Genomic DNA, 24,761 nt, shown 5'->3' on the forward strand with positions numbered 1-24,761 from the left:
TTGTATGACCACATAGTAATATATTGAAGTATTTTCCCACTGCTTCATTTGGGGCAACAACAAACTTTTTATCTTGTTTTTCATGTTGCTGAGTACACAGCACTAGAGTGAATATATGCATATTTCCGTACTATAATATTTTTACAGCTTCTTTTATCATCAATATGCATAAAGTTCAGAGTGCCTCCTGCATCGTGTTCTTCTCTCGCACACACTTTTCTTTCCTTACTTCTATCCTTTTCGTACCGCTATACTCTCACCCTGTTGCTCTACTCCTTTTTTTATGGCATTGATATGCTATATTAATATGGGGTTAGCTTTAACACTGTACTGCATCTTTACTGCATGTGTATATGTAACTTATCTTAACAAGAAAATGGCGTTGTTATTCCATATTGGGATTTTTGACTGCTGTCTGTATCGGTACCCATATTTCTTGCAATATTTGTTGTTTGGAGCTTTTCTCCTCAGGTCTCTGCTGAAAAAGGGCTATTTAGAACCCAGTCGTACTAACCCAGTTAACAAATGTTAAAATAAATAAAAAATAAAGTTTGTTCAGCACTGGGAGGTTTTAGTTTGGTACATTTCTTGATTTCGTGCCACAACATAACTCCATCAATGTATTTTATCCTATTCAGCCTTTTAGAAATTGAGAGATTCTCAAATACCTGACACTATCTGCAGGTCAGCACAAGAACTGCCTTATCTTTTTGGGCCTCTGCAATGTGACGAGCACTGACTGATACAACAATAATTAAAGAAATATCACTACCTATTTCTGTAATTGCACTGCACCATTACTTTTTGCACTTTTTTTTTTAAATTGGCTAAATGCACAGGGCACAAGTGTACCTTAACAGGGTTAACCTGGGATCACTTTCTTGGGTAATTGACTTAACTTGTCAAGCAGTTTACATGTGGAAATTAAGGGAATCAAACCTTGAACTACACAATGTAGTTTTTTAACATCTTGTATACTTAGCCTTCTGAACTGCAAGACAACCAACTTATCCCACTACATTTAAACAGCTAGAAACAATAAATTATGAGGAAAAATGTCAGTAGCCAGCTGGGAAATAAGGCAGATGCTAAGCAGATATCAGACCACTCTAAATGTATTTATTTAATATTTTCATGGTCACTTGCTGGTCCATATACTACCATAAGTTTATTTTTCTGTTATGATGTTTGTAGATACAGTACTGCGAATAACATATATAACAGGATATTGTAAATTTCAATAATGTAGTGACACATAACAAGGTAAAAATACACTTCTGTGCAATAATTTGGCTCTCCAATACATCAGTACATTGCAGAAATGATACTGGGAAATATTACAGCAGTAACAGTTGTGAATTTGTTCCAGTAATGAGGCAAACTGGGTGAAAGTGACAGATCATGACCCATAAAACATGAGTAACAGAAAGGTTAGGACGATAGCAATTTCTTCTTTTAGTTGGAAAAAACTGGTAACATTGGATATTATGTTTTGCTCGTGTTGCTTTGTAAACTACTATATTCTTCCTTGCCTTTATATCTCTGTTTCCCTTATTAAGCAGCCTATGTCTCAGCTCTCACTTGACTTGCAGCAGATTTGTCATCTGATAATTCTTACTGTTAAATTCTGTTTCCGTCATCCAGATATCTATGCGGCCAGTGAAGCAGCCTGAGGGTATAATATCACAGTACAACAGATATCTCCAGCAAATGGGATACGGGTGCATTAGCTCATGCACTGTCAAATGACACTCCTCAAAGGGAAACAGTGATAGGACCCCCAAAGCAATGTTTCCTCAGTGAAGTAATTCTTCCAACACTACCATGTGAGAGGTTATGTCTACTGCACCCATCCCCCCAAAAAATAACATAAGTCTCACTTGAATGCCTGTATTGTGACTCAAGGAAATGATAGACAACTGCAGCACTGGTACATTTGTTTTTCCATGTCGGTTCTTACTTGGCACTGTACATTCTTTCTTTGTGTGTGTGTGTGTGTGTGTGTGTGTGTGTGTGTGTGTGTGTGTGTGTGTGTGTGTGTGTGTGTGTGTGTGTGTGTGTGTGTGTGTGTGTGTGTGTGTGTGTGTGTGTGCGTGCGTGTGCGTGCGTGTGCGTGTGTGTGTGTGTGTGTGCCGAAAGCCGAAAGACACAACAACAACAACAATCTGTATTGTATTTGGGATATATGTAGCAATACTACAAAGCCTGACACGTTTTAAAGGTTGGATGTAAGGAAAAGGCTTATAGGAAAGCTAGTCTTCCTAATTCCATTAGGAGCGTCCTCCTTGTCTTCATTTGTCTAAATCATCTTTATATATCTATATATATATATATATATATATATATATATATATATATATATATATATATATAAAATAACTATACCTACTTAGATTAAGTTACATAATGCCTCCGTGTATGTGTTATAATGCCTCCATGTGTGTGCGTGTGCGTGCGTGTTTGTGTGTGTGCATGTATGTGTGTGTGTGTTTGTGTGTGTGTGTGCGTGTGTGCGTGTGTGTGCGCGTGTGTGTGTGTGCGTGTGTGTGTGTGCGTGTATACATGTGTGTTTGTGTGTGTGTGTGTGTGTGTGTGTGTGTGTGTGCATCTGCATGCTGTGTGTGTGTGTGTGTGTGTGTGTGTGTGTGTGTGTGTGTGTGTGTGTGTGTGTGTGTGTGTGTGTGTGTGTATATCAACAAACACACAAATGCAGTATCAAACTATAGGGAGCATTTCAGTCCGTCGAAGGCAATTTCAGTGAATGCAAAGAAACCAAAGCCAGTTCACCAAAAACACCTTTGACAAACGTGGAGATTACCTTTTCTCCACTCTGTGTGACCAGGTCTCAATGACCAATGGTAACATATTCGGTAGGTAGAAATGTTATACAAATTTTAATATGACAGGATGTGTTTTGAATATAATAATATATAATATATCAATGAGTGATCTAAGAAAAATGAACACATCTTGCATAGTTTTTAAATATGAATGGCTTAGCAGGGACACATATGTGTATTAATATTGATGGAGATATATATTTTCCTATAAAAAATATATATACATATATGTGTGTATCCAACCACAAATAATACGTTACTCAGCAGTACGAATATCTCCCAATGTGCAGAAGAATAACAAATATAATCCAAATAAACATACTGGGAGACAACCAAGGCAGTCATACAAAAACCTCGAACTTTAAAATTCCAAAAACGCTCTTGTTCCGTAAATATGTGTAAAGCAGGTCTTCTTTATTATAAAAAACACACACAGTAAGCGCTTTCACCGTAGCTTCATCAGACTGTTAGAATTCAAATGTTGAGTCAATTACATTTATAAACTACAATTAATGACGCATTGTGAATCAATTAACCACTCCTAAGTGATGTTAAAGGAATACTGCAAGAAACTTTCAACACTTGCAAGTACATTCGCATATATATAACAGATATCTATATCTTCGATGATATTAGATATTTATATCTGGATATTCTAAATGAATTATGTTCACTAATCATATAAGTATATTATATATGACATAATATAAATAGATAAATAAAAATACTATGACAAGTAAAAAATGCTATAAAAAATATATATGTATATATTTATGATAAAAACATCTAATATATATAGCGATTCTCATATAAAGATGTACATTAATTGACTCAGATAAAGCTACCTATTCTAAATGCTGTATCATGATGAACAGACTTAAAGAAAAAAATATAATACATTTACTACTTCCAATATATACGAAAGATAAGGTGGAATTAGACATAACTAACAATGCACTAGAAGCATATAAAATCTATCGCTACATTGCGATTGTCGTATAAAGATATATAGATATGTATTAATTAGTTCAGTTAAAGCTGCCTATTCTAAATGCTGTGTTAAAATCAACAAACTTAAAAAAGGAATAATGCGATACATTTACTACTTACAATATATACAAAGATGAAAAATGGGCATGACTAGCAATGCATGCTTGAGCACTTGAAGCATGTAAAATCGATCACTACACCAAATGATACGCCAAGCAAAATTAGTACACATGTCCCTATCAAAAAATGTCATTGATGACGAATATATTAAACATACCACATATATTGCATAAAACGTACCACATATATTGCATATATGCAAATGACATTCAGTGTTGAGATACCTCAGAAGATACCAACTACCACACCTAACACGGGGGCACTGTCAGAAAAGGAGAGTGCACCCCATCAAATGTGAAGTTGCCACTGTGACCATCAGAGATCCCTCCATGTTAGCTTCAGTCAGAAGACCTTCAACTTCCTAATGAGAGGCAAGCCTGGCAAACATTGGCAACACAGCTCCAGAAGCAAGTGTCAGCACAGGCAGACACAATTAGCACTGCTCCAGAAACTCAACCGCAACTGGACCTGTGAAAGAAGAGAAAAGGAGAATACATTAGTGCACACATATGGCACATATACATTTGAAGTTACACAGTAGAATGTCACAAAAGACATATGCACCTGGCTGCCTGGTGAGACCCTCCTGCCTTTGCTTCTGCCTTCTGCAACGTCCAGCCATGTAATAGAATAAGGAGAGGTACAAAACTGCTTCCACTATTGTACATCTTTCTCTTTCTCTCTCTCTCTCTCTCTCTCTCTCTCTCTTCCCCTCTCTCTCTCTGTCTCTCTCTCTCTCATATCTCTGCCTTCCACTGCTGTGTCACCACAGATTGTTGTACCACTGCTGGCACTACTCCCCAGGAGGTCTCATTCACCATTCTAGCAAGCTCGTGTCAGGCATCATCATCCCATGCCTCTGTAGATATGTGCCAGGCCTGGCTACTACCAGCTAGGGTGAATGGTGTATTATGTTCTAGCTGTGTTTCAATGACACTGGCACTCATATGACTCATTAGGAAAACTACACTATGAAGCCCTTATTAGCATGATCACCTCATGGCCTTTTTGATGAGATGAAGTGTAGAAGCACCATTTTGCACAAGAAGGCTTATTTACTAAATTCTATATTATAGAGCTTTACAAAGTAAAGCTGTGAAACTGTATATGAAAATACTGAAAAAAGAAGAAACAGACAACAAATGTAAAATAAATAATAATAAATAAATAAATATGTACATGCCTCATAATGTACACCAGTAATGAAATCAACACCTGCGGGTATATTGCAATAAGATTGGGATGGATACTCTTGGGAATGTTTGAGGGGTGAAATAGCACAACAGCATGGCACTGTCATGTACGCAGTGGAGTTGAGATCAGTGCATGTTCCTGCTAGTTATATGCAGAATTGTGGGGAGGGGACTACTGACCATAGGAAGATGACTTCCGTAGCCTACCTGACACATCTACTGACAGCAATGTATAACTCAGTTCTGCCAGACTTGCCATACCTCTGAACCTCTTAGTTCAAGATATCTAGACAAAGCCTAAAATAATGGAGTTACAAATGCACACAAATAGGGACAGATTTTAAATATTGCACTTATAAACTTAGAAAGTTAATAGAACAACAGGATTTGAGTTACCATACATTTTCTGAATGATACGAAGTCTGAAACTAAAATGTATGTCATTATTCACTGACTTCTGTCCTCAGTGATTTGCCAGATAACTACAGATTTTATGAAGGACAGACTAAAATATATAGCAAAAATGTGGACATTCTGCAAAAATCTGGACAGTAGAGAGGTATGATATTGTTTTATTTTGGTAGATGATTACAGTGGACAGGAGCTATTTTAATAAATATTTTTTCACTGAAATCTAAATCAATGGTTTTCAAACAGTGTGCTGTGTTATACTGGTATATCACAAGACAGAGATGTCCTAACAAATTTTGCGTTGCCAGCTGCCTTCTATGCTCTTTCAAGCTGTGTGCATGTGTGTGTGTCAATCACACAGCAGGAGTCACAACAGAGGTTGTATAGCCTGGAGAATTTTTTTCTCACACCTTGACCTCTGGCCTACAACCCTGAACTGAATATTTGTAATCAGCTCCAGTTTCGGATGATGTAAATTGACCGTTTTAAGTATATCATGTATTTGACATTAAGTTTGCCAAAAATAAGTTGTCAGACATTTAAAAGCTTAGGGTACACTGTAAACAGAATGGAAAATAGGGGCAAATGTTAGTAATGTATGTTAGTTTAGGTAGCAGTACAGTGCATTTGATTGATAAGTGTAATGTAAGCACTAACTGATGATAAGACAACCATCTGGATCCCTCTGTACATAGAGTAAGAATAGTCTTCTGTAAGTATCTGAAAGTAGTAACTATTATAACTACTCTACAAAAACTTTAGATACCTTCTGTAAGTATCTAAAAGTAGTACATAGTATAACTACTCTACAAAAACTTTAGGTACCTTCTGTAAGTATCTGAAAGTAGTACATAGTATAACTACTCTACAAAAACTTTAGGTACCTTCTGTAAGTATCTGAAAGTAGTACATAGTATAACTACTCTACAAAAACTTTAGCTACTTGTATCAGGTTGAAGCCTCACGTTGTGGTCTGAGGAACATCAGAAGGTTTTTGAGTTCGAGTACAGATTTATATACAGTGTACAGTTGGCAGTTCAAGGGTAAGCATGAGACCATAGTAGTTGGGTAGGAATTTAAAACTTTGAACTGAAAGGAGAGGGCTGGCTTTGGCAGGGAGTGGCATTCATTTGCTGTATTTAGAGTAATCCAGTTTATAGACTGGTGTTCACACCTAGGAGAAAGTGATGTAAATTTACAGATTTTTGATTGAGTCTAGTGTTTTTGCTTGAATAAACCTGGGGATTCTGAAAAACCCTACTCTCAGTGGTAAGAGCTTTGGCCAAAAGGGACTGTTTCCATGACTTCAGAAAATGCAGTTCTGAGACATATTAGATGCAGTTACTGTCAATTACTGTCAACTCTGTATATCTACCAAGAGTGACAATCAGCACTTTTCTGCAGTACTCACCATTTGTGGCCTATGCATTGTTTTGGCACAGGCACCCCCATTATTCACTGAACACACACGCGCGCACACACACACACACACACACACACACACACACACACACACACACACACACACACACACACACACACACACCTCTTACCTGTCCCCGACCAGGCAGAATACTCAGGATGTGTTTTCTTATTTTTGTCTCTCCTCTCATAAATCATATATTCTTACAATCAGTCAATAATGCAAGAGAATTGAATTTTCTTCTTATAGTTCATAAAGTGTATGGAGATGCTAGACCTATTGCTCTATTAACTTTGTAAGTGAGTCTCAGTAATAGTTTAAAACTGTCCCAGATTTTACCTAATTTTCCAGAAAGTTATTGATGTTGCTTTTCTTTACATGCCCAGTTTCTTGCAATTAATGGACTATTGTGGTTGGTGCATACTGACAGGCATTGGGGTGTCATACACTCCTAGAAGTGTAAAGAGTTAAAGTTCTGGCTTGGTTTCACTGCCTAGGGTGCAGGGTTTAAAACTCCCCCACCTCCTTTCACTTTAACTTGTATTTTTTTTTTAATCTTTTTTTTTAAAACTTAAGGTATTATGGTAAGAGCATTACTGGTGGCTAGTGGTGGTGCAGAAGACCAATACTTTGTTATGTAGTCGGGTATATGCTGAGTGTATAGGGTCCAAATTTTTCTTCTTCAAAAAGTCAGGAAATATGTGAGGCTTTCAAGAGTCTAGTGGTAGTGAGAAGGCTAAAGCTCTGTGAAGGAGATGTTTGCAAAAGTTGATTGCAAGTTCATAGGGTCACAGATTATACTTATATGCTAGGCTATTGACCACCAGAGCATTTATAAGCTTCACTGTGCAATCCAGCCCAGTTTTGCCCCTACGTATCATGGGAATTTATTAGGAGGGAGCATGTTAGTAAGTTTCTAGACATTACTTGGAGGGATATGTTAGTTTAAGCATTACTGTCTGCCTCTGTCTATCAGGGACATGGGACCAGAGCCAGGGTGAATTTCAGTTTTCCCATCCATTGGTCAAGGTTACACTTGAATAGGGTTAGGGATGGACACTGATTTACATGAATAGGTAGCCTGTTCCAAAGCATGCGGATCTTCGAGACACATATTTGTCTTGCCAAGTGTCTTATTTATGGCACAAGCAAATTTTAAATCCCTGGATCTAGTGGTTCTGATGCTGTTCATTTTACAGATGTGTAAAAGGTCCATCAGAGTTGGATCTGATGATGACTTGCATGTCAGGCATAGATTGCTTCTCAGTAACCTGTAGGAGACAGAGTATAGAGGCTGGACTTTAAGGTAATTCATACAGGACTATGTATTTATACCTTAGATTCTCCTGGCAAGGATCCTTTGTGGGCATTCCAACCATTGCAAATGACTGGTCAGTTACTTGCCAAAGGGGCATTAAACTCAAATATGGATCTGATAAGGGCCAAATGAAGTATCACTGTGACTTCCTTGGACCTGGATGCCATGCTCTTACTTATAAGCCAGGCAACATAGAATGATTATCTTACTACCTTGGCCACATGTTGTACATGGCGTAAATCTTTTTGAGTGCCTTTAGGGCACAATATAAATAGTATCCTTGTTGTCTAGTGTTCACTCTATCCCACATCTTTCACAGTGCAAAATGTTGTTCTGTTATCTTTTTATGTGCCTTTAGGGCATGATATAAAGAGAATCTCTGGTGTCTAGAGTTACCCTCTGCCCTAATCTTTTGTGCTGCAAACATTTATTTATTATCTTTTTTCACTGCCTTTATAGCATGATATAAAGGACATCCTAATGTCTAGTGGCACCCCAGTACTGCAGGACTTTCCTGTTAGTCTAGGGGAGTGTGAAGGTATGATAGCCTCCCCCTATACACACATACATACATACACACACACAGACACACACACACACACACACACACACACACACACACACACACACACACACACACACACACACACACACACACACACATACACAACACTCCCACCCAATATCACTCATGTGCACACTCATCCATTCACCCATACAGACAGACAGACAGATGGACACACCTAATCTAGATATCCCCTAACTAACCCTGCTATTCTGACAAGCCAGGCCGATACACACACATGCATGCAGACAAGGAACACTCCTACACAGACATGCTTATATGCACATATGCACACATGCACACAGAAACATACTTATCAGGTCGCTCATCTTTCTGCATACAGTCACACATGCAGACACACACACACACACACACACACACACACACACACACACACACACACACACACACACACACACACACACACTGACAACACTATCTGCCAGCTAATCTCTTCAGCATCTTACCTCTAATGTGATCTAACCAATTGGAAGCAAAGGCTGAATGTGAGCCTTTGGCTACATTCAATAAGATGGCTGGCCAAGGTAACTTACATACCAACTGCATAAATGCCTTACTGCAGGCATTTCAGAGATTAAGCCAATAGAAAATTAGTATAAAGCCCTTACCTAAAATGTTTATTACCATTTGTGTTAGATTGCAGAGAACACCTACTATAGTTCTTACCATGACCTGGTACAGTACTGTGATAAGGCTGTCTCTAAATCCAAAATAGTTTCACTAAGGGCTAAACCAGGCTTATACCTCATGGTAACCATGCAAAATCTTGCTCATAGTGATACAATTCATTGGCCATATATAAAAGTCTAGAAAGTATCAAAAGATAATGAGCTTCTAAACTCTGAAGCAAGGTGGTTTAAAAATGAATAGCAAGCTTTACTCTATCGGGTTATTTCGCTTGTCATACATTCAGTGAGAGCTTTGAAATTTGCACATGGGTCTATCAATAATTCCAAGTATTTCCATTCTGCCTATGTCATTTCTTTTCCTAAGTAAGTTATTTTAAGTTTTATGATTCCAGCAAGCTTTTGCTTTATATTGAAAGCCGTGTAGATTGCTTTTAGAATTGTAATTTTCGGTCTTAATCCATCTAGCAGCAAAGTTTCATAGGTGTGCACTGTGCTTACAACCACAAGGGCCTTTTTAAACCTAGCCATGTTTCCGAAATCTCTGACAAGTTCTGGTACCCTTGATAAGTAACTTGATCTTTGGTGATGAAACATTTACAAGCAGGGGCCTGGAAGATGAACAATTTACAGGCTGCCTGTGTTGATTAGAGACATAGGTGCCAAACCAGGAATGAATGTCGTGTTCCCCATCCAATTGTCCAAGTTGCACTTGAATTGGGTTGGGGTGAACTCTGTTCACATGGATGTGGAGCCTGTTCCAGAGAAGGGGTAGTCTCTGGGATACATACCTGTCTCTCCAGCAGGTCTTATTTATATCACAGGAAAGGTCTAAGTATTTAGAATGGGTAATTTTGGTGCTGTTTTCTTTGTGGATATGCAGGATGTCCATCAGAGTGGGGTCTGACAATGCCTGTAGCCAGGTATTGATCTCCCCTCAGCTACCTGTAGGAGACAGAATATAGAGATAGGCACTTGAGGCGGTCTGCATAGGACATGTTACTTATGCTCTGTAATCTTTTAGTGGGGATCCTCTTTGGATCTTCCAGTTGTTGGATATGCCTGGTTAGGTACATACCAAAGGAGGCATTGTACTCAATGACACATCTGATGATGGCCGAATACAGTGGAACAATGATTTCCTTGGACATACCTTTGTTTCTAAGTTGCACAATATAGACTGATTTTCTCACTACTGTAGACATGTGATGGTCAAAGGCTAGATTACTGTCTATGTGTGTCCTAAGTCTCTGACTATTAAGTTAGCTCTTAGTGGTGTATTGTCAATGTGAGTACCAGAGGTGGATGACTTCCTGAAGGATACTATTATGCATTTCTTGGCTTTTAGTTTTAGTCTATGGCTCTGACACCAGTTGTTTGCCTGTATCATCCCTTCCTGGGGAACATCTGTGTTGGTGGGAGATTCAATAACAGCTCCTAATTTGCAATCATCTGGAAATGTAGTCAGCCAAAGGTTGTTACAGGCAGTCAATTTGTAGCTGCTGTTCTCCCTCTTCAAATCTTGTTAATGCAATGTTATCAGGATATACCATGATTACTGGGAAAGGGATGCAGGAGGCAATATTGTTGGCAAATAAGGAAAACAGAACTGGCTTCAGTACTGACCACTAGAATATGCCAGCTTTAAATGTTCCTGTCTTGGACAGGTAGTTTCCAACCTGGAATTCAACGGTTCCTTATGTTAGGTAACTTTTGATCCAGGATGCCAGCTTTAAATGTTCCTGTCTTGGACAGGTGGTTTCCAGCTTGGAATTCAATGGTTCCTTATGTTAGGTAACTTTTGATCCAGGTCAGGAAGTTGGCACAGAATCTAGAAGATAAAGCTTCAGGAGAAGAAGACAGTGGGTTACAGCCTCAATGTTTAAAAAGATTTGAAACACTAAAATCCTAATCTAATCTTTCACAAGAAATTATTTTTTCAGTTGTATAATATCAAAATGCAATTGTACTGGAAATAACATGTACTGGATTTAGCCTCCTTAAAATGTGGACAAAAGAGCTGAAAAATCACACGAACTTGGGTTACAATAAATGCAGCTCTTCACTTTCAGCTGCTACAAAGAACATTCAGGAAAATTAGCTTTTAAACAGTTTATGCTGGTTTTGGTATAATCCCCAAATCGCTAACAGAATACATTTCAAATTCATTGCACTCCTCAAAAATTGAAAGCAGGCTTGGAGATCATGGCATTCATCTGCAAACTTGGTCAGCCATAGTTCTCCTGTGCTTGCCTGTACCACTGAGAAGTCTATACCGAACAGGAGAGGTCCCAGGACTGAGCCCTGGGGGACACCACTTGTAACTGGTTTAGAATCGGACCTAGAGCCTAAACTCTAACCATGTGGGTTCTATCCATGAGCCAATTGGCAACCCATCTCGTGACATAGGGTTTTATGTTCAGGCTGGTGAGCTTGTCTATAATACCAGAATGGGGAATGGTGTTGAAAGCCTTTGTGAGGTCTAGGTAGGCTATGTAAACCTCCTTTCCCTCATCTAAAGCCTTGATAACTGTCTCAAAGAAGTCCACCAGGTTTAGGAGGCATGATCTGCCCTTAACAAAGCCAAACTGGGTAGGGTCCAATGTTTGGAGGTTCCCAATGTCTTTGTTAATGGGTTCCATTATGATGTGCTCCATAGCCTTGCAGACCAGGCTAGTCAGGCTTATAGGGTGATAGTTCCTGGGGTACATTGTGGCTCCACCTTTGTGGAGAGGGATAACTGTTGCTGTGCTCCACTCTATGGGTACGTAGTCTGTAGAGAGGCTGAGTTTGAACAATGTGTTTAGGTGATCGGTTAGTTCATTTTGGAGCTCCTGTTAGACACAGCCTGGGACACTGTCTGGTCCCATTGAAGCTGTGTTTTTGGCAAATGTATATTTGGGTTTCTAAAGACAACCTTCAGGGAGCATGTGAAACAATGGTACACCACATGAGGGGTACTAAGTTAATCGCGTGGCAAAGGTAACAAGACAATCAACTCACATGACAAAGATAAAAGACAACCTGTAGGGAACATACCAAACAATGAGGCACCTCATGAGGGGTACTATAGTACTCACCTGACAAAGTTAACAAAGCAGTCTTCAGGGAACATACTATGTAATGGGGCACCACATGAGGGGACTGTAGTACTCATCTGACGAAGTTTACAGAATGTATCTTTTAGTGTATTGCTGCACAATATGATTGTCAGGAAACAGCTAACTGCACCCAGACAACTGGTTCTACCCCAGTTATTAGCAACAACATTTTCTTTAAGGATGGATGGCATTTACATTGACCGTGAAGATAATTAAGATGAACAGACCACGCACCTCCATGCATGCAGAGTCTACAAGTAAAGACACAATATCCATGTTTGATATAGGATAACCATTTGTAATTCTGAAGCATTTTAGTTGGACTCCCAGAATAGCAAGACTGAATATGCAAACAAGTGGACCTATAAATACTGAGTCTGAGATCATGATGGCTTAGAGTATTCCCTTTCCTCTAATGTAGAGCAAAGTTATATTTAGTAAATATAAGTAGTTGGGGTGGGGGTACTCATCCTCCTAGAAAAAGCAATTTCAAATTAAAACAACTATTAACTGATATTCACTGTTCATCTGAAGTTTTATAGTTTTTTTATAATTGCAAGATTTGCAATTATGAGCCCCAAAATTAGAATGGCTATCACTGGTCCTGCCATAGGTATGATGGCTGTATACAAGCAACAAAGGTACACTAAAAGAATTGATGTGACAGTATAGCTGTTACCATGTCGTCTATATTTTGCAGTGCATGGCCTGTGTACAGGGTGCATTGTTAATAGTACACAACAGCAAAAGCAGGAATGTGTCAAAATAGCCTATCATTACTATTTGTCCAGGTGAATGGAATGCATCACGCAATGCAAGTAAACAAACAGACATAGAAAGGTACGTTCATACATTTGCACAGGTGACGGAGGACATACCATGCAATGCCAGGGAACACACAGACAGAGAAAGGTACATGCATACATTTGCACATTTAACAGGAATTATACCACCAGTGCCAGGGAAGAGATAGACAGACAGAGAAATGTACATGCATAGATATGCACAGGTAATGGGGGGCACAACACACAATTCCAGGGAACACACAGACAGAGAAAGGTACATACATACATTTGCACAGTTGACAGGGAACACATCACACAATATCAGAAGGGCAAGGGAGTATATTGTTGCACATGTGACAGAGCATATCACATAATGATTGGGGACATACATGCAGAGAAAGGAAGACAGCATACACAGCAGACTATTACAGACCACATATGATCAGTCATGGAGGTCACACACATACTGCTCTGTGAAGAGTTTCATCTGGTCTCCCCCAAGTTACTCCAATGGATGTTCCCCTGTAGTGGTATGAAGCACATCAATATACAATAGAATTCAGCTATCCTGTTTCTTCATAGCAGAGCGATATATAACTTGTATTAATTCAAACATATCCCTAACAGAGGAACAGAAACATACAGGTATTAATATGTGGAATAACAGGAATCATGAAATGGGCATTAATATAGTAGCACATACTTTGCCATTAGCCTAGCATTATGGTGGATATCACTGTGTACACTGGCACAGACAGTAGTCTACTTCTGACAAGTGACCACTGCCGTTTGCTTACTGTGCTGCACTGAACACGTCACTTTCCTCTTGAGGTTGATGGGAAATTTTGAATATGGGATATTGGCTAGACTTTTAATAGTCTGCAGTCTGATTGCCTAGTACTTACCTAGGAACCTATGATATAAGACTATAACAGTAACAAACTGTTAGTAATAAACATATCCTGTAGATAAACACAGAATGAATGTGTATTTGAAGTTATCACCAAAAATGTTTTGTTTTTCTGCAAATAACTGTTCAGATATCAAGCCAGCAAAGATGCAAGCTACACTTATTTTTCTTTTACTCTTCACCAAACGTCTATGTAGACTTCATCTGTTCTAACAGTTCCCCATGTCGAAACCCAGAACCCCAATTTCTCCTTACCAGGTACCCCAGATGTAATCCTTCAATAGGTAGGCCTAGCAACTGCTTTGGAAGTCAGCATTCATGTACTTAATGGAGAGCGACAGTCATAGAACTGGTGCATACATATTTATATATGAGTGTGTGTGTGTGTGTGTGTGTGTGTGTCTATATATACATATATATATATATATATATATATATATATATATATATACACACACACACACACACACACACACACACACACACACACACACACACATACATACATATATATATATATATATATATATATATATATATATAGAGAGAGAGAGAGTGAGAAATCACTATGTGTATCTATATCAATCTATCTCTATCTATCTATATATATAGAGAGAGATATATATCTATATATAGATGGAGATATTTATATGTATATCAGAATGAGAGGTATATTAATTGATGTGAAAGTAGATAATGCAAGGAATAGACTACCAAATTATATTAAGTCAAGCACTTTAGATACCTTTAAGAACAACCTTGACACTTATTATGGGAATGATTGTTTTGTATATTAGCAAGTAAGAAGGGCATTATCGGCTGTGCCTGAATTATTTGTATGTACATATGTATTTATCATTTATTTGATGACTGGGCAAAGTCCCTTCCTACCTGAGGGAATGGCTGTTGTAATGACATCAGGGCATTATAACCACTCTTCATTCATTAGTTTTATAATAAAAATAGACATAAGATAATACAAATATATTTTATGGCACAGTATAACATTATGATAATAGAACTGACATTATGATGGTCATGTTCCCTTCTTAAAATATCTAATGTGATAAAAAGTCACACTGATCCTGGCATATCAGCCTGTTAGCCATGTATTGGAAAAGTCACAATAGAAAATATTATCCCTATCACCTTTTTCCTCTGTATATTTCAGCCACTCCCCACAAATGCAGACCTTTAATATCTTTTCCTTGCACAAGCATTTTCTCAATCTAAAAAACATATTTTGTATCCATGTCACACTTTCTGTTAATATAGATCATACGCCATTGAATTTATCTTCCTTGTTCCAGGCCATAGTTATTTTTCTCTCAAATTTCCTAACCATAAACATCCAACTCATTATCTTATGTTTTGACTGTCCCTTACATATTTATTTTATTTTATTTCACATTTGTTAATTTAGTGATTGCGCTGCTCTCATAAACTTCTATAGCCATGACCCAAGCCATTAGGCAATAGCAACAACAACAAAAAAAAGAATATACCATAGTTATGAAACCTAGATATATGGGAAAAGCATGTCAAGTTCATAATGAAATGCACAGGACAGTAGGTCATAATGAAATCCACATGACAGCTCCAAACCCATACAGAAACAAGTTCACCAACAGAATTACTAAATGTATATTTATTTACTTATTTACTATTGGATAACCAGGTACGTGGGCTGGTCTGTTAACCCTTTTCAGGCACATCCCATGTTGAAAGATAAAGCATATAGTAGTTTTAAAGTACAACATACAATAAGTTATTTCAATGTATCTATGAAACAATACAGAAAAAAGGAAAACACAAAAAACTAAGAAAGCAGTGCAACATAACAGTACTTACATCTAATAGTACATTAGGATAATAAATAGCAAGTTCAACTAATCATGCCTAGAATAAACACTATAACATGCAGTGTGGCCCTGTGCATGCATGGATAGCATACGAGAAGTAAATAGCATACAGTTATTGTTTAGTATGCATGATAGTTTGGTACCATGAAATTAACTAGTAAAGAAGGAGATGGGTGTGCAAAGTTAAGAGCGAATCAGCTCTGCTGACAGGAAACACTGAAGTATGATTGGAAGGGAGTTCTAAAACTCTGTAAACTAGAAAAGTTGGGAATCTCTTCTGTGACAGAATTCATACTGTTGTGGAAAGCTTTACAAAAGAATTTTCAGTAGTAGGAAGAGAGAAAGGGAATGTTTTTGTGTCTAAATGAATGGGGAGATTTGTTAACAGTGAGTTTACATTCGAAGAGGAGTTGAAATCTAAACTGTGAAGTTAATAAAAAGTAGTAACTAAGAAGAAGGATGCTCTTTTTGCAAAAGATAATCCCGGGGATTCAATAAACTCCTTGTAGGCTTAGTACAAAGTCTACACTGAGTTTACATGCTGGCACAATGAGCAGCAGTGCTGATTGCATGTGCATGCAGCATATCGCACTTACACAGATGCAAGCAAGATTTCATGGCCAGCAACAGTGCTGCTGGCCAGGAAACCATGTAAGCATCACAAGGGCATATAACACAAGCAGGCAAATTTACCTATGGGCAAAATTATTCTGTGGAATTGCGCCGACAGCCATAATGATTACCAGAGCTAAAATCAATGCAATGAATGCAGTACTAACTTATTATAGAAGAGTGTCCTCAGTGCAGTGTACACTACAACATGTTTTTGGCATACTGAAATAAAGGTTTTGTGGTGATCATCAAGGGTACATAGAATGCAGTATAAATATGCTTGTCTGAGGAATTGTGCATATTGAAAAGAGACACAGACATGAATGGTAGGAATGATGAAAGAAGAAGAGGACACATAAAGCATGGTAATGTACACCAGATAAGGGCATGTCAATGTATATACATCCCCAAAGACAACTCATTAGCAGGAAAAGTAATCACATATGTACATATTACAGTACATACTGTTGTTTACACCTCCTGTGCAGTTATATTCATATCCTCACACAGTTATTGTATAGTATGTAGCTGTTACACAAGGTCACATATCAATGGAGATGATTTGTTGTGATATAACCACCCTGACATGATCACGGGGAGATGACATTTAGCAAGGATGGCATATACAGTAGGGGTATGTGCATATTGTGTGGGTGTGCAGAATGATTCACCTTGAGCATAACTGAAATGTCAGCATAGCTCTCAACCAATCAGGGGCACATAGTAACAGGCTCATGGACAACAGTAGAAAGAAGCAATCCTGGACACGATATCAGAATAATACCATCATTAATCTATGACACTGACATAAAGTATGTGATTTCAGTTATTATACATGTTCTGCAGGAACACACTTGTACAACTGTAATGATTTGTTGGCAATCTAATAGCAGAATTAAGCACACCTTCCTCAAAAATGACCACTTTTTGGAGTAAGAGGGACACTGGTGTACCTGTAGTTTAAATTAGGAGCAATCCTGGCTAGTTGAGAGGTTTACATAACACATATATGCCATAATCCACACATGCAAGAATGTAACCCATGCCATCAATGTTGTCAATGAGCTGTGTATTTACTGGGTGCATCACAGGAAGACGTATCACACATGCATCTTGAATAACGCCTTGAAGAGAAGTCTGCACTGCCAACTCCAAATGGTTATGCATCACAAAGAATACTTATGTATGGCCAAAAAGATGTGTGGAAGCTTAGTGTAGCAAAACCAATACACGTGAGTAAATTATCCCTGGAAGACATGGATATGAGCCATATGGATAGCAACACTTAAAACAACACACTATTATCAGTAGGTTCCCCCCACACACTGTGTATTGCATTCATCTGCCACATCTAATAGCAATGGATATTGTCTGCACCATATGCAATTGATGTGTGAATTAAGAAGTGATCTGTTATAATGAATGGTACAGCAATATGCAAGACCTATGGCAATGCAATGCCTATTGTCTCTCGTCCCTCTCTAATATAGATGACGAACAGGAGGGGTAGTTCATTTATATGTTTTATTACATAGAAACACATCAGGATGGATAGCAGCAGTACAAAATATAAACAAATTGATTAACTACAGACTACACATACATACATGCTTACATCTCAACAGCTTACTACAAAATGGCAGTCAGGCTCGCACGTGCTCAGTATTTATGCACTTGTGCAACCCCTACTAAGTTTCTTAAAGGTATATGTACATATTGATCTACATCCTCCCTCTTAAATAGATTGCCCTCAATGAAATTACATTAGAATATGACATGCAGTAATACAGACATCAGAAACAAACACAATGTTCATGACAAAGTTGCCATCTGTCTGTAACATGGTCTGAAAATGCAACCTGATCTAGTAATATAGTAATCAGAACTGGGTTTAACAACAGGGACAGTCTTCAGTGAACAACTTGTATCAAGAATTTCAGGATTCATCTCAGGAACAGGGATATTTACTGGAATATCCTCTGGAACTGGAATGCTGGATAACTCACTATGAGATAAAGAGTCATTCTCACAGGTTAGGTGCTGTGGTACAGGCTCAGACACTGGTATCAAATGTTTCTGATTCCACCTAAACTCTACTCCTGATTCCACAATGTACGAGCTCAGCTCTGGGAATACACTTTTCATGACTCCAATCCAATCATAACCGTTGCACCTTTGCATTCTCACTGGCTCTCCTGCACGTAATGAATTGAGCAGTTATCTGAACTCGTAATAAGACTTCTGGGATAGGCACTTCTTTAACAGATGGGCTTTCTCTGATCTGTTATTCTTAGCAGTTGGAACCAATAAACTACTGCTGACTGGTAATGTAGTTCTGGTTTGTCTCGACAGATCTCTGGGAAGGTGAACCAAGATGTTTATCAGAAGGAATATTTCTGAGATTCAAGATATTCAGGAAAACATCACTATTATCTCATTTTGACTTCTCTAGTAACTGTTTCACACTTTGAACTGTACATTCAGCCAAACCATTTGACTGTGGGTACTCAAGACTACTTGTAAGATGTATAAAGTCCCACTCTTCAGCAAATCTTTTGAATTGATGTCTAGTAAACAGTGTACCATTGTCAGAAATAACTTTGTGCAGACTACCATGAACTGCAAAATGACACTTCATCTTAGTAATGACAGTACTGGATGTTAGGTTAAGAAGTAGGTCAATCTCAAACCAATTGGAATAAAAGTCAATTAACACCAAGTAATGTTGACCATTCCATTTGAAAATGTCAGTGGCTACTGTCAACCAAGGTAATTTAGGAATCTGGTTTAGCCAAAGTGGTTCCATCTGTTGACATGGCTTGATAGTTTAGGAATCTGATTTAGCTTAAATGGTTCCTTCTGTTGATGTGGCTTTATACTATTACATACATAACAAATGAAAGTAGTCTCTCAATGTCTTGTGACATAAAAGGCCAAAATACTAGTCCTCTCACCCTTCTTTTGGTAGAATCAGTTCCTGGGTGGCCACAATGCAAGATAGTAATACACTCTTGTTTGAATGACTTTGGAACAATCACTTTTGCACCTTTCAGATGATACCATTGTCAGACAAAATCTCATTTCTGTAAGGAAAATAAGGTTGCACTTCTTGAGGTAAACTAGATTGCTTTGAAGGCCATTCTTTATTGATAAAGCTTCTGTAAAACAGGATCTGAGGCTGTATGATTTCTAAGCTCATCAAGACATGTGGAAGAAAAATGTCTCACTTCCATAACTTCAAAATCAACTTCCTCATTCTCATGCTCTTCAGTGGTATTTCCGAATGATCTGAATAAAATATCAGCAAGATAAAGAAGATTGCTTTTTATGTAGACAAGACTTGAAATTATACTTCTGGAATCTCAACCTCATATGTTGCAATCTGGTTGGACCTGAATGCATAGGCTTTCTCAAAATAGTGACTAGAGGTTGGTGGTCTGTTTTGATCTGGATAGTAGGTTGACCATAAATATAATCATGGAACTTTGAATATGTAAACACAATTGGCAAGAGCTCTTTCTCTATCTGAGTATACTGCATTTCAGTTTGGGTTACAGATCTGGATACATAGGCAGCAGGATGACCCTCTTGAAGAATGACTGCACTAAGACCAAAGTTTGAAGCATCACAGGAAAAAGTAACTGGTTTGTGAACATCATAGTATCTGAGAGTTGGTTTACTGGCAAGTCTCTGTTTCAGGACATCAAAAGATCTCTGGTGCTGTTCCAACCATGACCAGGATACAACTTTACATGTCAGCTCTCTAAGCAGTGCTGCTAGCTGGCTTAAGTCTGGAATGAACTTGCCTGGGTAGATAACCATGTCAAGAAAACATTGAAGGGCTTGAACATTGTCTGGAGCTAGTATCGCAAGAATAGCTGTATGTGTGGAAGCATCTAGTCGTAAGCCTGAAGTCTCATAACCTGAACTTGCAGTTCTGAGGATTCAGCTTAAGATTCACTTGACGTGCTCTTTCCAGAACTTTCTTGAGGTTTCTGTCATGCTCAGCTTCACCTTTACCTCCTACTAAAAGATTATCTACTATAATAGCACAGGAATACCCAGGAAAAAAAATCCTCCATTGCACATTGAAAGACTTCACTGGCAGAATTTATCTTAAATGGCATTCTCAAACATCTGTACCTGCTAAAAGGAGTACTAAACGTAGTTATCAACGAGGATTTTTGTCAAGTAAAATTTGCCAAAAATGTACTCTTTGCATCTAAGACAGAAAATATAGTGGCATTTGGTATCAGTGCTGCAACTTCTCTGACTGTATGCATTCGATGTTGTGGTCTTTTCAGTGCTTTGTTCAAATCGTGTGGATCGATACATATTCTGATATCATCTCAGCTTTTCTTATGAGCTACCAGAATGGAAGATACCCATTCAGTAGGTTCATCAACTGGATAAATTACATCTTGTTGCACCATTTTGTCTATCTCGGTTTTGACTCTGTTCTGCATAGCTACTGGAACTTTCTGGGCTGTTCTGACAACTGGGCTGATATCTGGGTCTAACTTCATGGAGTACACAACTGGAAGCTTGCCTAGTTTGTCTTCAAAAAGATCAGCATAGGTAGAAAAAATAGACTGGGCCACATTAGAACAGTGGTCTTTTAAACTAACATAATGGACTTCCTTATTAAATGAAAGCAGTCCCATTTTCAAAGTGTCTCTGACCCCTAATAATGATTAGATGACCACATAAAATGACAAGTTGTAGCTTCTCCCAGCAGAATAATATGAAAGTACTACTGCACCTTCAGTTTGAATCTCTTCACCACACTAAGCAACAAGCTTTGCACACTTTGCCAAATCAAACTTCTCACCAGCACTTACTCTAGCAAATGTTTCTGCAGACATAACATTGCACTTTGAACCTGTGTAACCTTTGAGCTCTATGGGTTTTCCATTTATCCAAACAATACAAAATACTTCATTTTTTGTCCATAAATCTACTGCATTGACTGTTTCATGAAGCACTGCCACACCATCAACATAAAAAGTAGGGTCACAGCATTCTAATTGATCATCTTGTTTCCTTGAATGTCTCTATTAATAAAATAATGTGTGCCTTTTGATTTACAAAACCTTTTGAAATGATTCCACTTATTACATCTGTGACATTGCTGACCAAAAGCTAAACATTTTTCCCTTTCAGGCTCATGACTTCCACCACAGTTATGACAGTTGGTAATGAAACTGAATGGGGCCCATTCTTTGAGTTTGCTGACTCACTCTTATGGTTTACTGAGACTGTGTATGCTCTGGGATTTGCGAGAAAGCTATGGGGCTTTCCAATGACTGTTGCAGGGTTTACAGTTGCTGCCATGTGCTTGGGCCTGTTTCTTTTAACCACATGCTGTATACTATCAGCATTGGCTTTAGAAGTTACTGGAAGCATGCATCTCTCATTTGTAAGCATATTTGTGTGGTTTTCTGTAAGCTCATATATCTGACAAATCTCAATGGCATTATTCAAAGTTAAATCACTGTCACAAACCAAAATTTTTCTCACAGCATCATCTTTAATACCTCACACAAGTCTGTCTTTTATCAACACATCCCTTAAATCACCAAATCTGCATGTTTTAGCCTTGTTTCTCGAATCAGGTACATATGCTGCAAAAGTTTCCCCAGGCTTTTGATCTCTTGTATAAAATAAGTGCCTTTCCATTGTAACATTTCTTTACCGGCTTACACATTTCTCTAAATTTATGTTTTAAGCACTCGGGGTTCTCCCTTGATTCAGTCGGTATAACTATATGATGGTTTTCCCCCTCTCCTGCAAAGACAGCAGGTGCATATACAAATGAATGCTCCCTTTCTATGGCTTCTGACTCAGCTAAATTAAGCAGAATAAATGCCTTTGTACAGTCATCTTTATCAGAAAATGCAGCCTGTATGAAAATATTGTACTCTTGCTCAAACACTTTCCAGTTCTCTGCAATATTATTGTCAAACACAAGTGGAGCTGGACTATGAAATCCTTCAACCATGCCAACAATTTATAGTAAAACACAATACAATCCTGGCCCACTTGTAATCATGTATGAACAATCTGTTATATGTGCCTATAATAACATTTAAATGCACAATAAACTCTTTGAAATAGTGTAATTTGGGAAATATGCTTGGAAATGGCTGTATTTTGTGAAATAACTGTACTGCAGTACTGCACATACATACGAAGACTTCATACCCTTCAGACAACGCAAATTGCTTTGATTAATGTGAAAAAGTAGTGGTTAGTGAATAAAGTGCAGTTGTTTCCCTTATTTTATACATTTTATGTGATTCAGACTTTATTTCAAACATTTTCCATAGTTATTTCAAATATTTCTGTTAATATGTTGCAGTATTGGATACTTCTGTTACTTATAAATTAATTTGGAGCATTCTGAATGCCTTGTTTCATGTTTTGCAAATAAGAAATAGTTTGACCAAGTTTTAATACCTGAAATTAATTTTTGACCCATTTTACGAGTTATATGTGCAGTAGGGATGATTCACTCTTCTATACTCCTCCAGTCTTAACTGAGTGCCTCTCGGTCACAAACTGAAGAATCTGGATCCCACTTCTGACATCATGTCGCTCATCCCTCTCTAGTATAGATGACAAACAGGTGGGGTAGTTTATTTATATGCATTATTACACAGAAGCACATCAGAATGGACAGCAGCATTACAAAATATAAACAGATTAACTGAAAGACTACACAGACATACATGCTTACATGTCAACAGCTTACTGCAAAATGGCAGTCAGGCTCGCATTGGTTCTGTATTTATACACTTGTGCAAGCCCCTAGAAAGCTTCTTAAAAGTCTGTATACATATTGAGCTACACCTATGTACACAGAAACTACAGCATGGCAAAGTGTAGCATCAATGAGTGAGGACGCTGTCACTGTGATACTGTTCACATATATGATACATGGAGCACACTTTATATCAGCACATGTCAAAATCAAGACATGTACCACACAGTCACTACCATCCTGACATTGTCATGAAAACTTTTATACTACCATGAAATCCAGACATGCATGCATAACTGTGCATGCAAATTATCTAGTGGTAATACTGAGTGATGTACTGGTATGCCCATGATGCTATACAGTCACACTATTGCTGTACCTAGGATACAATTGTACATTATACATTTATAGGTGCAGAGGAGTGTACTAGGCTAAAGTCCCAAGATCCCATAAAAGCCTAGCGACATGTAACGTGTTTCACAATTATAAATAGCTATATGAATGATGCTCAAAAAGGTATGAGCCTATGCTATGTTATACAATATCAACTGCCTCTATTCATGAGGTTCAAGGCTGTAACAACAGGAGTGCAATCACAAATCACCATCCATTGATCTAGATTGCACTTGAAGAGGGTCAGGCAAGGCCTTTGGTTTACATGACTGGGAAGCTTGTTCCAGAGACAGGGTAGTGCCTGACAGGTGCATCTATCTGTGCAATATGATTTATTATGTCAGAGTTTCAGCTTACATCCTTGGAACAGTTGACCCTCATGCAGTTTGCTTTAACAAAGTGTAACATTTCCATTTTGGCCAGATTGGAGACTGCCCTGTAGGCCAGACACAGACTGACCCATAGTAGTCTGTAGGAGATATAATACAGTGATAGAGCTTCCAATCTCTCTGCATAGGACATGTTGTTTATACTATATATCTTCTATGTGCCATAACTTCGGGGTTGTTCCAGCTGTTACATCTGTGTGGTGATGCACATACAAAATGGTGCATTGTACTCAATTACTGGTGTGGTGACAAAGGAATTATATTGTTCTTTGATGTGGATAGCCTGCCCATACTTAGGAGTTGTGCTACATACAAGGGGTTTGTCACCACTGTGGACACATGCTGATAGAAGTTTCACTTACTATCTACCTGAGTACCCAGGTCATGTACCACTGGGTCTACTCGTAGGGGTGTGCTGTCAATATTGTAATTAGCTTGA

This window comes from Protopterus annectens, chromosome 1.part2 (assembly GCF_019279795.1).
Source record: "Protopterus annectens isolate FY-2018-M chromosome 1.part2, PAN1.0, whole genome shotgun sequence".
Taxonomy (NCBI): domain Eukaryota; kingdom Metazoa; phylum Chordata; order Ceratodontiformes; family Protopteridae; genus Protopterus; species Protopterus annectens.